We start from the raw sequence: 15,006 nt of genomic DNA, 5'->3' as shown, positions 1-15,006 counted from the left end.
TGACTGCAGTCTACATTCTGATTAATGACTGAAACAAGATCTGGAAAATCTTGAACTATTTCAATGTCTTAATTGTCCACTTGAAAGTTATGGAAATCGTCTCAGTTCAGCATTTTGTTTTCTCAATGTTCAACTATAAACCACTCATTGCACTTTCTTCCATGACTTTCCTCTGTGTGCTGGCTGAGTATTAATAGATAAGAATTATCCTGAGATGAATTATAATTACCTTTAATTAGAATGGATTAGGGTTTATCTCTCCCCCCCCCTTTTCTCTTTAGCAAGGGAGAGAGATGACAGCTGAGAAAGAAAACCATCATGTCTGCAGTTCCTAATTGTTCTGCTCAGAGAGGTGCTTAACAGCTGAGGAAGGGGCTAATCTCCTTGGGACCTCTTGCTGGCTCTGGCTTGTATCTTCTCATTGCACCAAAGGAGGTGGGATTCAACCAGCAGGCGAGATGGCCTTTAGATGCACAGCAGCAATGGGAAAGGCAGTGTAAATCAGCCAGCAAGAATGTGCCCTGAAAGCAGAGAAGATACAAGTCTTGTCAGAACAGGAGTGTTGATCTTGAAAAGCTGCCCTGGGCCTTTTGACAATCAACACAGCAATAACCAAACATCCAAAATCTGAACTCTTGGGCGGGGGGAAACCTCACTTGAATGTACAGTTGGACTTCTGTGCTCATGGGTTCTGCTTCCACGGATACAGCCATTTGTGGTATGGAATATTACAAAAAATCAAAAAAAGGCAAGCCTTGATTTTGCCATTTTATATAAGGGGCACCATTTTGCTATGCCATTGTAAATAATGGGACCTGACCATCCACAGACATTAGTATCCACAGGACATTGTGGAACCAAATCCCAGCAGATATAAATCCACTTTAAATCCATCAAACTGCAAGATTTCATTGTGAATACTTATTATTAAAAGTCACCTCTCCTAAATTGCCATCTTTCAGCTGTGTAGAACAACAATTTTCATATAACTTGTTGTTGTGTTGGCTAGAAATTATGATAGCTGTTGTTCCAGTACAATTCCATATTCCTGGAATAGCCTCCCTGAAGATGTGCGGCCAGCTCCTACCCTTGTTTTAAAATCCCAATTGAAAACCATCTTGTTTTCCAGAGTTTTTGGAGTTTTTGTTTACTATTAGCTTACTATCCTGTCTATTTTAATGCAGAAATCCCCAAACCAAGGCCTGTGGGCTGGATGCGGCCCTCCAAGATCATTTACCTGGCTCCCACCCTAAACTTTAGACTTAGGGTCAACCTAAGTCTAAAACGAAGACAAACAACAACAATCTTAATTAATTTGACTATCTCATCAGCCCACAATTCTCACTGAAATACTGGTAAGTTTATGTTGGTTAAAACTGTTCTTCATTTTAAATATTGTGTTGTGCTTTCATGATTTTTTAGCACTACAAATAAGATATGTGCAGTATACATAGGGTTTTTTTTTTCATATTATAGTCAACCTATAGTCCGCCCCACCACACGCCCCCACCCCCAAATAGTCTTGAGGGACCATGAACTGGCCCTCTGTTTAAAAATGTTTGAGGACCCCTGTTTTAATGGAACATATTTGTTACTTTGCTTTATTTATATGTTTGCATTATAAATTGATAATCTGTTCTTTGAGGTCTTATATAGTTTTATATTTGCATTACCCTGTTTTTCATATAGTTATGTGTGCATATATATTTTAGATTATATGCCTTTGGCAGCACTGGCTGTTTTTATTGTTTTACCTATAAAGCACTGTGGCTATTGGTGACACTCTATAAATAAACAATAATAACAATAGCAATCATCATCATCATCATCTGGAGGGAATCATGCTAGGAAAAGCCGATTGAAAAGGCATATGGTGCCATTTAGCAAATTCTAGCAGTCTGGTCCTATTGATGTTTACGGAAAGGTCAGTATCGCCATAAATGGAGCTTCCTCTCAAATAAGCATATGTAGGACCATAGACATGGTGAAAGAAGTACCATAAATGGCTGCCTCTGTATTTAAGAATCAAAGTCATCATTTGGAGCATCCATCCCTTATTACCAGTCTGCCTGAAGGAAAGGGCATGTTCTCTTTTATCAAAACAGCAATTAAAAAATGAAAAGAAAATTTCGATGCACACTTCCCCCAGTTTCACGTCACTGAAAATCTTAAAGAGATGACAAAGGAATGGCTTCAAGCTGGTTTGCATATTAATGTATGGCACACAGCTTTGAGCCTGTGGTGCAGAAGAAAGTGGGGGACGTATTTAATAGAAACGCAATAAAAATGGTTAGTGATAACTGGCAGAACTATGTTAGCACTGTTGCCAGGAAGAAGAAACAACATGAAATTAGGTTATAGTGTAATTAATCTCTGCAATAAGCCGCTGCCTCCCATTTTTTGTCTTAATCAATCTATGAAAGGAAAGTCCTTACAGTCCTTTTAGAGGGGATGGTCCTTCTAATAAAGGACACCTGCCAGCCCTGTAAGGGAGAGGCTTTCCAGGTCTCAAATAAGGGATACATTTTATAATAAAGGACATCTGCCAACCCTACTTGAACTCCTCAATGAGAAGGAAGGCTATATACATCCCTAGCAGCCCTAAGCACATTACTCAGAAGTAATACCAAAGATGTTTCCCCTCAAAATAAACTTCATTATGATAAAGATGTTAACGAACCCCTCTGCCTTTATTACAGAATTAAATCATTCATTATGAGCTTCATCTTGGAAAAGTCTCTCCGCTCCGCTTCACATCCCAGAAGTCTGCTTAGTGATAAGAAGACATAAGCAATATAAGCTAATTATTCCTGGAACACATCCCCTTCCATCCGAAGCCATTACAAAAGAAAAAAGGAGTACTTAATTTCATTGTATTATCTTCCAAACAGAGGTGGTTAGCAACTATGTTAGCAAACAGGAATTATTAATGTACCTTTGAAGCTCTGTGATACCCTTTTATAGTATTTTTTAAGAAGGATGCATCTCTCTATAGACTGCCTGAGCATTTAATTAGATTTTGGAGGTCAAAAAACACCCATCACGATCTGCAGATTTTACTGTTGCCTGATCTCATATTTAATATTCATACTTGATATTCTTATTTGGTATTCTGAAAAAGAGAACAACACATTCAAAAGTATTATTCCATGTAATTCTGCACTGTACTGATCCTTTTGTTTCTGATTTCTTATGTTTTTGTTGGGTGAATTATGTTTAATTGGTATGTAACACATTATTACATTTATAACATTTTAAAAACAGAGACAGTTCACTTCCATTCAATACGATAGTGCCATTCTAAGATGGCAGAAGGAGTGATCTGCAGATATACTATCAATATTACATACTGTAATTGTAACAATATACAATTTTAGGTTTTAAAAAAGAGATTAGCTGGCATATACTAACTAACATTCAAAATGGAAATGGGTTGAAAATGCCGTTGCTTAAGCTAAGGTCTGTGGATGGATGTGTCCCAGCCAGTTTAGCAGTTGTTAGGGTTTGTGGGAATCAGAGCCATTCTTAGGTAATTTTTGAGAGTAGTCAATCAGAATTTCCCCCCCCCCCCCGAATTTTGGTGCCCCCCCAAACCGGGGGGGGGGGAGGGTGAGCAGTGGGGAGGGGTCTGCAAAGCGCCGAGGAACGAGAAAGAAGGTGTTCCTCGGCACTTTGCAGACCAGAGAAGCGGGCACCGCTTCTCTGGTCCGCAAAGCTCCGAGAAACGTCTTCCTTCTCGCCAGGAAGCCATTTCTCGGTGCTTTGCAGACCAGAGAAGTGGGTGCCGCTTCTCTGGTCTGCAAAGCGTGGAACGCCTTCCTGGCAGAGCCAGGATTTGCCTGTGGTGCTCCCAACAAGATGGCGCCACAGGCAAATGCCTAGTTTGCCTGGTGGGTGAACCATCCCTGCTGGGAATTGAAGTCCAAAACATCTGGAGACCCACAGGTTGAGAACCACTGTCCTAGATGAACATGCCAAACTGACTCGTATCACAGAGAGACCTGGTTGGGTAAAGCTGGAGATATTCATCACTCTCAACTGGGGTTCTCTGTGCAGTAGGAAATGTGCCATGCAGAGCGAAGATGAGATTACACCCACTTGATCAGTTGCCCTATCCCACAGGCTGCAGGGTCCAAGTGTGTATATTTGAAAATGGCTGTCTGTCATTGATTAGGGATTATGTGGGTGTCTTCCCACTGCTCAATAGTCTCCCTTCTTGAATGAACAGGGGTCCACTCTGGCTCAAGATTTCATCTCTGGCAGAACATATTTGGGTCTACAAAGGAATCCTGTAGCACCTTTGAGATTACCTCTCCATCCCTGCCTGTCCTCCATGGAGCATGTTTGATAAGAGCCTCTCCTGTTTGATACTACAGGACAGGAGATTTTACCTGAACATCAGGAAGAACTTCCTCACTGTGATAGCTGTTTGGTAGTGGAACTCTCTGCCCCAGACAGTGGTGGAGGCTCCTTCTTTGGAGGCTTTTAAGCAGAGGCTGGATGGCCATCTGTCGGGGGTGCTTTGAATGCTATTTCCTGCTTCTTGGTAGGAGGTTGGGCTGAATGGCCCATGAGGTCTCTTCCGACTCTATTATTCTATGATTCTATGCTCTTTCTTTTCTTACCTTTCTTCAAAAAGATGAACCTGCATTGATTTAGTGCAAGTATTTGCAAATAAAACTGCTCTGATATACATCTCAAAGGCCCAATTTACACAGACCATATAATGCCGCTCCAAGTCAATTCAAAACTGTGCACTGTAACACAGATTACGAATATACAGTGCATTAAAAAATCTCAAGAGACTCTGAGTTAAGCCTTTTAATGCACTGCAGCAAATTCCAATATATCTCAGATCCCAGTGCAAAATCGACTCTACAGAATGAGATGTACTTTGCAGGCATCTGCCTTTGCTGAACAAAAGAGTAAGGCGACTGCTGAAAAATGCCCCAGCGGGCTAATGGACCTCTGGGAGAGGTCACTGGCTGGTTAGCAGGGGGCTAATGGACCTTTGGGAGAGGTCATTGTTTACCTCCACTTCTGTCACTTTCCCTCCTACCCCCACCTATTTCTCTGGTGCTCTGATGCGCATCTCTCCCAGAACTGGGGGGAATCACCTTCCTTATTTCAAATCAGTTCCAGACCTATCAATCTGATCATCCACACAGTGAAATCAGTTCCTCCCAAACAGGTTCCAAATTGCATAATAGTGTCAACACTGGTGTGCCCAAAGATGATAAAGGGCACATCAACACTGCAGAATTAATGCCGCTTGGCACCATTTTAACTGCCATAGCTCAGTGCGATGGTGTATTTATTTATTTATTTATTTATTTATTACAATATTTATATCCCGCCCTTCTCACCCAACAGGGGACTCAGGGCGGCTTACAATAAAACAGACATATAAAAACAGTACAATCTATATATATAAAAGAGTGATGGCATCAGGGCAGCGGACAAAACAACAAAACTACAGGCCCCCCAACCTCGAAATTTGACAACATAACCCATCATCCATGGCTCTAGGTTGATACAACAAAAAGAAAAGAAAAATAAAGTCCTAATTAGAGGGAGAGCAATAATTGTTTTTATCCAATTGCTGCCAGTTTGAAGGCTAAGCTCCGCCCACTTGGTCTCCTAGCAACCTACTCAGCCCAGGGGACAGGCACAGTTAGGCCTCACTTAGGCCTCTTCCACAGATTATCAGATTTGAAGTGGCTTATATGGCAGTGTAGACTCATGGCCCTTCCACACAGCTATATAACCCATTTAGAGTCTTATATTATCTGCTTTGAACTGGATTATCTTGACTCCACACTGCGATATAATCCACTTCAGTGTGCATACTAAACATAAAGACAACCATACAATAGACATTCAATACCACCACTACCTCAACAATTTCTCACCAACACCACCAGACAACGCCACAGCAACGCGTGACCGGGCACAGCTAGTACACTATAAATCAGTTAAAAATTAACTTACATATAACATTCATAAAATGCATTTATAAAATATAGATATTGGATAATATGTATGGGAGATGTAGTTTTACAAGGTCTTTAGCCTTCCCTGCAAAAGGGAAATTACAACTCCCATGATTCTATAGTATTGAGTCATGGCAGTTGAAATGATGTCAAACTGCATTCATTCTACCATGTAGATGCACCCCATGTTTGATTGTTTTCTCTGCTAGATTACATGTAGGTCGGACTGGACTGGTGAGCTGTTCAAACTTCTGCCTAGGTCATCAGCTGCTCTGCTTGAGAGATCTACAATTATTTCTCCTATTACCCAATAAGTAAAAGGGAAGAGAAAATGAGCTGTGTGAGCTGTAAAGTACATGCGCAAGGGAGGGTTATACTACAAAGGTGCAAGGTAAGGCAAGGAAAGGAGAAATAGGGAAGAGTTATGTAGAGGTGGTGTGTCCGAAATAAGGGAGATGGGCAGATTGTGGAGAATCAAAGTGAGGTGAGGGATGGAGCAGTAAGGGAGAATGAGCAACATAAGCAGCAGGATGCAACAAGGAAGGAATGCCCTGCAAGGGCACAAAGTGAGGGAGCAGGAGGGAGGAGGAGAAAAATGTGGAAGCAGCACCACATCAGAAGCAAAGGGAGAGCATTGAGACAGGGCAAGGTGAGGCAAAGGCGGGTGACCAGTAGGATGTCAGAAGCCAAAGAGTGGGATGCATTGCAAGGGCATGTGGTGAAGGAACTGGAGTGAGTGTGGTAACATCAATGGAGGCATTGTCTGTGAGGTGAAAGGAGAAGGGAATAGGGAAGAAAGAGAGTGAGCAATATGAGGAGCAGCGTGTATGCAACAATAAAGGGGAACACTGCGTGGGTGAGATGAGGTGATGGAGTGAGGTGGAAGCAATATATGTGAGGAGTGTAAACTGTGGTACACAAAAAGAAAGGGACATCTACTCCTGCCGTTAAAATTGGCCCAGTCTCCCAATCCCGATGTCAACTCTGGTCCACTCTCCTTGAAAACCTCTTTGGCGGGCCTCCTAAATTCAATCTTCACAGACTGGGCAAGGATATAACACGTGAGGATCACTGGCCTACCCGAAACAAACTTGGGGAGAAAAGGGTGTCCTCTTATTTGGGTAACATCTGACTTCTTGCAGTAGATTTGGCATGTTTATTCCAGCAATGAACTGAGGTAGAAATAATTAGCCAGCTTGTATTTTCACCATGCTAAGAATCCAAAGCCCTCTGGGTACAGAGTAACATAGAGTTTATCTCTGCCTTTCTGGCGCACTTCACTTCAGCTCCAGTCATTTTCGGTATGACAAGTTGATTGAAATGTTGATGCAGAGAAGATGTCTTGTATCTGGGCAACATTTGGTGTAAAACTGGAGTTACATCTTGAATGTCAGTGAAGTCAGGGAAAATATGCAATTGTTGACTTTCAACAGAAGGTAATTGAGGCTGTTTCCTCATATAATACTCCTAACCTATCAAATGTAGGATCTTTGCTCAGTTTTCTAAAATGCACCAAGGCTTAAACTTGCCTAGAAGTTGCATACTCTACAAAGGAAAGTTTTACTTGACTCTTAAATGTAATTTGACTAAAATATAAGTTAATTAAAACTTTGAAACATAAGTAAAACATAAGTAGGATGATATCACAGATTTCAAAATCTTATTGATGTCCATGTGAATAACAATTGATACTTGTGTTTGCAATGGAAGTGATATGAAGAGAGCTACTTCTAGCTAAATCAATGGCATTATCAGTGGTTTTCTTTTACTTGGATATACTCCAAAGCAAGATGATGATGATGAGCAAACTCTCTTCAGATCAAGATCTCAGGTTATGTCTTTCCTGATTTGTTGCTGTTGTCATTGTTATGTGCCTTATGGCAACCTCAAAGCAACCCTATTTTTGAGTGTTCAGAGATTTGTTCAGAGACAGCCAGCTATAGTCTCTCTCTGAGGTTGAGAGTGTGTGACCTGCAAAAATCACCCAGTGGGTTCTGTGGCTGAGCAGGGATTTCAGCCCCAGTCTCCATAATCTGGAACCAACACTCAAAGCAGCACAGTACATCATGCTGGATCTCTTCTGTCTTCATTATCACTGCTGCTGTTAAGGGGCTTAGCATCACAAAAGATTCCTGAGCTGCATCTGCTTCAGTTGAGGAATACTCATTCAGCATGAAGGGCGTGCCAGCCAGAAGTGCTCAAATAGGCAGCTCTGTCCATCTAGCCAGGCAAGATGATGCCAGTTAGTCTGGGATGATGAGGGCCGGATACTGATGGAATATGACAATGCTGGAGTTGGCGTTAAGTGAGATGCTGAGTTGTCACTGTCCTTTGGTGCCCTTTCTCCTGTATCCTCACCCCTTCCAATGCTAGTGGAAAATAATTACAAACTCTTTGAGCCTCCAAGCTACACATCACTGTCCTGACAAAGTGACTTCATGTGACATATCCACCTCCTGATGTTGCTTTAACCAGCGCTCTACTTCTGGCCTGCTGCAGGACTAATAGGCAGTACGCACAATTTCTGCAAAAGATTAAGACTTCTGGGATGAAGTCCTGTTTCTTTCTGGGTATGGGCCGTATGAAGGAAGAAAAAGCCCAAAGCTGTAAATAGTTGTGTGGAACATGACAAGAACACAACCCAAAACTCAGCTGCCTCAAAGGCCTAATTTGCGCATTTCTCACGTGCAAAGAATCATGATCTGTACTATATGGCCTTTGAGCATAGCAGGATAGCTTTTTTAAGCATACAAAGCATACATCTGAAATTACCTGAAAGAAATAAGTTGATAGATTAACTTTCATACACTTAAGTCTGTTAAGTACTACACTTCATGCATCTGGGGAAACATGTCTAAGGGGCCCAAAACGTGGGACCTGTCTTGCTTTTTACCAAAGCCTCAGGAAAAAGTGAATTAATGCAGAGTAAACAGGCTTTTCCCAGTTCACCCCACATTAATTAAACATCTGTAAATATCCAGACCTTAAGCTAAGATCTGGATCTTTAGAGGTGAGGGCCCTGTGGGCACTGATTCCTAGGACTGCTTCTGTAGTCCTGGGACGCCAGTCCCAACAGTCATCCCACTTCTTCGAGCTCCCAAAAGCCCAGAGGAAAGGGATATGGGGGCCTGGGGAGGTGGAAGGCATCAGATAGATTTTGGGGGAGAAATGGGGGGCTGGAGGAGGGTTGGATAGTATCCCAGGTCAACCTTTGATTGACCCGGGATGCCACCTAACCACCCCTCAAGGGAAAGCCCAGGGTTTGGGTTGGGGGTGGGGACAGAAACTCAAGAGGAAGCAGGTCGTTTTAACCCACTTCCTCTCGGGTTTTAGCTTAGTGGACAATGGTCCTGAGTCTCAGAAAATTTATGCTACCAATTTCTTTTTCTCAATTTCCAAGGTGCTACAAATTCTTTTTGCATACTGATCTAGGCTAACACAGTCATGTCTTCCAGATCTACCATGATAGGAACAATCCTTTTTATTTAGATTATCATTTCTGTGCAAAAACACAATGTTTTCCATAAAAGAAATTTAAGTTGAGTTTTGTGCCCTGAGCACCTTAGAATTTCAAATCTTCATATTTGTATTCTACAGTAGGGATTTATGTTCATAGAATCATAGAATGATAGAGTTGGAAGAGACCGCATGGGCCATCCAGTCCTACCCCCTGCCAAGAAGCAGGAAATCACATTCTCAAAGCACCCCTGACAGATGGCCATCCAGCCACTGCTTAAAAGCCTCCAAAGAAGGAGCTTCCACCACAGTTCGGGGCAGAGAGTTCCAGTGCTGAACAGCTCTCACAATCAAAAAGTTCTTCCTGATGTTCAGGTGGAATCTCCTTTCCTGTAGTTTGAAGCCATTGTTCCACGTCCTAGTCTGCAGGGCAGCAGAAAACAATCTTGCTCCCTCCTCCCTATGACTTCCCCTCACATATTTGTACATGGCTATCATGTCTCCTCTCAGCCTTCTCTTCTGCAGGCTAAACATGCCCAGCTCTTTAAGCCGCTCCTCATAGGGCTTGTTCTCCAGACCTTTGATCATTTTAGTTGCCCTCCTCTGGACACATTCCAGCTTGTCAACATCTCCCTTCAATTGTGGTGCCCAGAACTGGACACAGTATTCCAGGTGTGGTCTGACCAAGGCAGAATAGAGGGGGAGCATGACTTCCCTGGATCTAGATGCTATACCCCTATTGATGCAGGCCAAAATCCCATTGGCTTTTTTAGCTGCCGCATCACATTGTTGGCTCATGCTTAACTTGTTGTCCATGAGGACTCCAGGACAACTCCAAAGTCTTTTTAACACATTCTGCTGTTGAGCCAGGCATCGGCATGTTGGGTTGCTGTGAAACATTCCTCCAGCAGAGAACTCAGAGAATTATGTGATAGGTTCAACTCAGGGTCACTATAAATCAGAAGCTGCTAGAAGGCACATAAAAACAAAAAAAAACTGAACAAAGGAAAGGGGAGCAATGGAATGAGATGAATCTTGCCCTTCCAGGTATGCTCAGGCAAAAGCAAACTGCTGCACCCTCTCCTAAGTTATGTGATATTCCTTATTAACTTTTGTCACACTTCAGTATTATTGGGGAATTACAGATCCACACGTAGATAAAAACACAGATAAACTTATATTTTATTTTACAACTGCGGCTAGAATTATATTGGCACAGAGATGGAAAATTGAGGAAACTCCCAATACGGAACAATGGATCTCTAAAATATTGGACATTGTGAACATGGACACCCTTACACAAAAAATGGCCCAGGATAGATTATCAATTAATAGAACGGATTGGAAACCACTGATAGATTATTTACGAAAAGAAAAAAATAAATATGTATATAAAGTTGGATTATTGAGAACCCCAGGGCAATTCTAAAAGGCAAATGTATATTTATCTATACAACTATAAAGGTAAAAGTAAAGATTTCCCCTGACGTTAAGTCCAGTCATGTCTGACGCTGGGGGTCGGTGCTCATCTCCATTTCTAAGCCGAAGATCCGGCGTTGTCTGTAGACACCTCCAAGGTCATGTGGTCGGCATGACTGCATGGAGCGAAAGGAGAACGTATAAAGGAGAGGGGGGAAAACCACGGTATGGACTCTGGAAGTAGTAGGAAAATTATAGCAATTGTGTTTATAGTTTTTTTTTTAAATTAACCATTCTCTCTCTCTCTCTCTCTCTCTCTCTCTCTCCCTTTCCCCCCTTTTTTCTCCTCCTGCTCCTTCCCCTCCCCTCGTATTCCCCGCCCGACCCACCCTCTCCCCCCTTCCCTAACCATCCTTAGCAGTCAATTTGGTCTTTATTGTATCAAGAAAAATGATATATATATGTTAAAGAAAATGTAACACTGTTGCTTACAAATCTTGCAATAAAAATCATTTTTAAAAATATTATTGAGGGGGATTTTTTCTCTTGACTGTCAAAATACTGTGAATACTATGTGTGGCTGAGGGTGAGGAAAGGAGCAAGGAACCCAGCATCTCTTAGATTGGCAGCATTTAGGTGAAATCTTTCCAATGCAGCAAACATTACAAATACTGGGTTGCTGTGAGTTTTCCAGGCTGTGTGGCCATGTTCCAGAAGCATTATCTCCTAATGTTTTGCCCACATCTATGGCAGGCATCCTCAGAGGTTGTGAGGTCTGTTGGAAACTAGGCAAGTGGGGTTTATATACCTGTGGGAGAAAGAATTCTTGTCTGCCTGAGGTAAGTGTGAATGTTGCAAGTGACCATCTTGATTAGCACTGAATGGCCTTTCAGCTTCAAAGCCTGGCTGCTTCCTGCCTAGGGGATCCTTTGTTGGGAGGTGTTAGCTGGCCCTGATTGATTCATGTCTGGAAATCCTCTGTTTCATGAGTGTTGTTTTTTATTTACTGTCCTGATTGCAGAGTTTTAAAAAATATTGGTAGCCAAATTTTGTTCATTTTCATGGTTTCCTCCTTTCTGTTGAAATTTCAACAGAAAGGAAATAACAGAAATTAACCTCCCAACAAAGGATTCCCCCAGGCAGGAAGCAGCCAGACTTTGAAGCTGATAAGCCATTCAATGCTAATCAAGGTGGCCAATTGCAACATTCACACTTGACTCAAGCAGACATGAGTTCTTTCTCCCACCCTGGACATCAGTCCATAGATATAGAAACCCCACTTGCCTAATTTCCAACAGACCTCACAACCTCTGAGGATGTCTGTCATAGATGAGCGTGAAACATCAGGAGAGAATGCTTCTGGAAGATGGCCACACAGCCCGGAAAATTCACAGCAACCCAGAGATTCTGGCCATGAAAGCCTTTGACAACGCATTATAAAGATTATAACTCAGAAATGTTTGCATTAAAATCTGAAAGTGTCCAAGGTTGCTTTTACTTTGGTTTAGCCTACCTGGCAGATAATAGAGGTGTCTGGCTTCACTTTTGCTAATAGATGAGAAAAATATTTGGGGGCGATGGTACCAATTTTTCCCCTCAGCCCAAATCATTTCCTCTGGTCATGAAAAGGGGAAACTGCAACACAGGGCCATGCTACTGACATCTTGTGTTTTCATGGAAGACAAACATTACAAACCTTTGGCTAGGTAAACATGTAACGTAAGCAAACGTATTTAAAAAATCAAGTATTTAAATAATTTTAAAAGGAAAATCAAAAGACCAGGCAGCGCCCGCGGGACCTGAACATCGAACATCGAAGTGGTTTCTTGCAGAGAAAGCGAAGGAACCGCTAGGCTAAGCTGGCCCGAGCAGTCCCGGGGCCTGAGAGCCAGAAGAGGCTCTGAACCAGGAAACTCCCTCTGACGAAGCAGACCAAGGCTCCTCCCCGCCTGCCAGGGCCCCAGCCAGCCTCCTTCCTCGCTGCCAAGGCTTCGCTTTCAGTGTGCAGATTGTAAAGAAAATCTGCAGGATTGCTGTTGTCACTACACAAAAAGATTGGTGACAGTATCCATTTAGCCTTTTTCTCTCTCACTGACATTGCGTGACATCAGCGAAGAGTCTAATGAACTTAAATTTTGTGAAGATGTTCTTGAGCCTAATAAAGTTGATACTGATTTTTGACTTTTTTCTTATGGATCAAAGAGCCTCCCTTTCCTTTTTTTCAAATGGCCTATTTTTTCTATTAAAACCCCCACTAACCTATAACTTAGAAACTATACTTTGGACTCAGGCCACATCTAAACTGCCATATGATACAGTTTCACAAAGCACTTAACTGAACTGAACTGCTTTATGTGAGTCTAACCTACCATATATACTTACTTACTTATTTAAGTGATCCCTAGTAGCCCCAGGATGATGGTCCTCCAGGTGTAGTGTTGTTGTAGTTGGCGGTGGATGCATATTTATTTATTTATTTATTTATTTATTTATTTATTTATTTCTGGTATTTCTACCCCGCCCTTCTCCCCTGGGGGACTCAGGGCGGCTTACAAATTGGCAACACAGTGCCATCACATCAACAATACAATACAAAAGGCATTAAAAACTAAAAACATTTAAAACATCATAAAAACCAAAATACAATAATAAAACATTACCATGCACCAAGGTAATGTCCTTTCGTTCACTAGTCCTTGTTAATCCAGAATCTTAAAAACCGACCGTATCAAGCTCGAAAGTTCATTCATTGAACGCTTGATCACATAGCCATGTCTTTAGTTTTTTCTGAACCCTAGAAGGGAAGGGGCTTGCTGGATGTCACTGGGGAGGGAGTTCCACAGCCGAGGAGCCACCACCGAGAAGGCCCTTTCTCTCGTCCCCACCAGCCGCGCTTGTGAAGCAGGTGAGATCGAGAGCAGGGCATCCCCAGATGATCTTAAAGTTCTTATGGGCTCATAGGAGGAGATACATTCGGATAGGTAAATTGGACCGGAGCCGTTTAGAGCTTTGCAGGTCAAAACCAGCACTTTGAATTGGGCTCGGTAGCATAGCAGCATAGATGGATGTGGAGACCTATTCTTGACACGCATGTTCTTCGGCAGTGAAGACATCGGTTTCGAGATGGAAGGCGGTGCCAGTCAGGGTTGGCTTGATGCACCTTCCTCTTGGCACATTTCTCCCTTTCTCCCTTCATTCATGCCTCTTCAAATTCTACAGCACTGTTGGTCACAGCTGACCTCCAGTTAGAGTGCTCAAGGGCCAGGGCTTCCCAGTTCTCGGTGTCTATGCCACAGTTTAGGAGTATAGTAACTGCTTTGAGAAATGGTGATCAGGTATTCTGACAATGTGGCCAATCCAGCGGAGTTGATGGCGTAGGAGCATCGCTTCAGTGCTGGTAGTCTTTGCTTCTTCCAGCATGCTGGCATTTGTCCGCCTGTCTTCCCAAGAGATTTGCAGGTTTTTTTGGAAGCATCACTGAATCTTTCCAGGAGTTAAGTGTGACATCTGTAGACGTTTTATATGGACGTTTCACAGGCGTATAGTAGGTTTGGGAAGACAATAGCTTTATAAACAAGCACCTTGGTATCCCTACGGATGTGCCGATCCTCAAACACTCTCTGCATCATTCGGAGAAATGCTGCACTCACAGAGCTCAGGCTGTGTTGTATTTCAGTGTCAATGTTAACTTTTGTGGAGAGGTGGCTGCCAAGGTAGCGGAAATAGTCAACATTTTCTAACATTATGCCATTAAGCTGTATTCCTGGCATTGCAGAGGGATTGGCTGGTGCCTGCTGGAAGAGCACTTTGGTTTTCTCAGTGTTCAGTGAGAGGCCGAGCTTCTTGTATGCTCCTGCAATTGTTGGGATTCTTTGTTCAGCAACAAACCAACCCGCTTCTTCAGCAGAAGCACTCCCCCTCCAGTTAAGGAGCAGACAAGCACAGTTTGAACCTTTAGTAGAAAACTTTATACAACAGTATTTACATATATATAGCCAATGTTCTTGACTCCTCTCTAGCACTTCTTTCCAACACTCCCAGTCAGTTCATACCTTCTCCATAGCATAAGCTTCTCCCTGGTCTTCTTCATTCATCCTTCAAAATCTCTGAATCTCCATCTCCAACAGCTCAACACTCT

At 42.5% G+C, this 15,006-nt stretch overlaps 2 long non-coding RNA genes across 2 annotated transcripts in view; one reads left to right on the top strand and one right to left on the bottom strand.

Annotated features, from left to right (window-relative positions):
- Nucleotides 1–11,393, top strand: part of LOC134297088 (uncharacterized) — a 29,710-nt gene extending 18,317 nt beyond the window's left edge. The window contains exons 2-3 of the long non-coding RNA XR_010003817.1: nt 1,185–1,355; nt 2,700–11,393. This is a non-coding gene — a long non-coding RNA (uncharacterized LOC134297088). The remainder of the gene's footprint in view (nt 1–1,184; nt 1,356–2,699) is intronic.
- On the bottom strand, nt 10,614–13,162 carry LOC134297091 (uncharacterized). Its single transcript, XR_010003819.1, has 2 exons — nt 12,382–13,162; nt 10,614–11,044 (listed from the first exon to the last, which is right to left on the bottom strand). It is a non-coding gene; the product is annotated as an uncharacterized LOC134297091 (long non-coding RNA).
- Between the last annotated feature and the right edge of the window lie 1,844 nt (nt 13,163–15,006).

This window comes from Anolis carolinensis, chromosome 1, assembly GCF_035594765.1.
Source record: "Anolis carolinensis isolate JA03-04 chromosome 1, rAnoCar3.1.pri, whole genome shotgun sequence".
Classification (NCBI taxonomy): domain Eukaryota; kingdom Metazoa; phylum Chordata; class Lepidosauria; order Squamata; family Dactyloidae; genus Anolis; species Anolis carolinensis.
The sequence above is the reverse complement of the archived record's forward strand: the minus strand, read 5'-3'. Positions and strand labels throughout refer to the sequence as shown.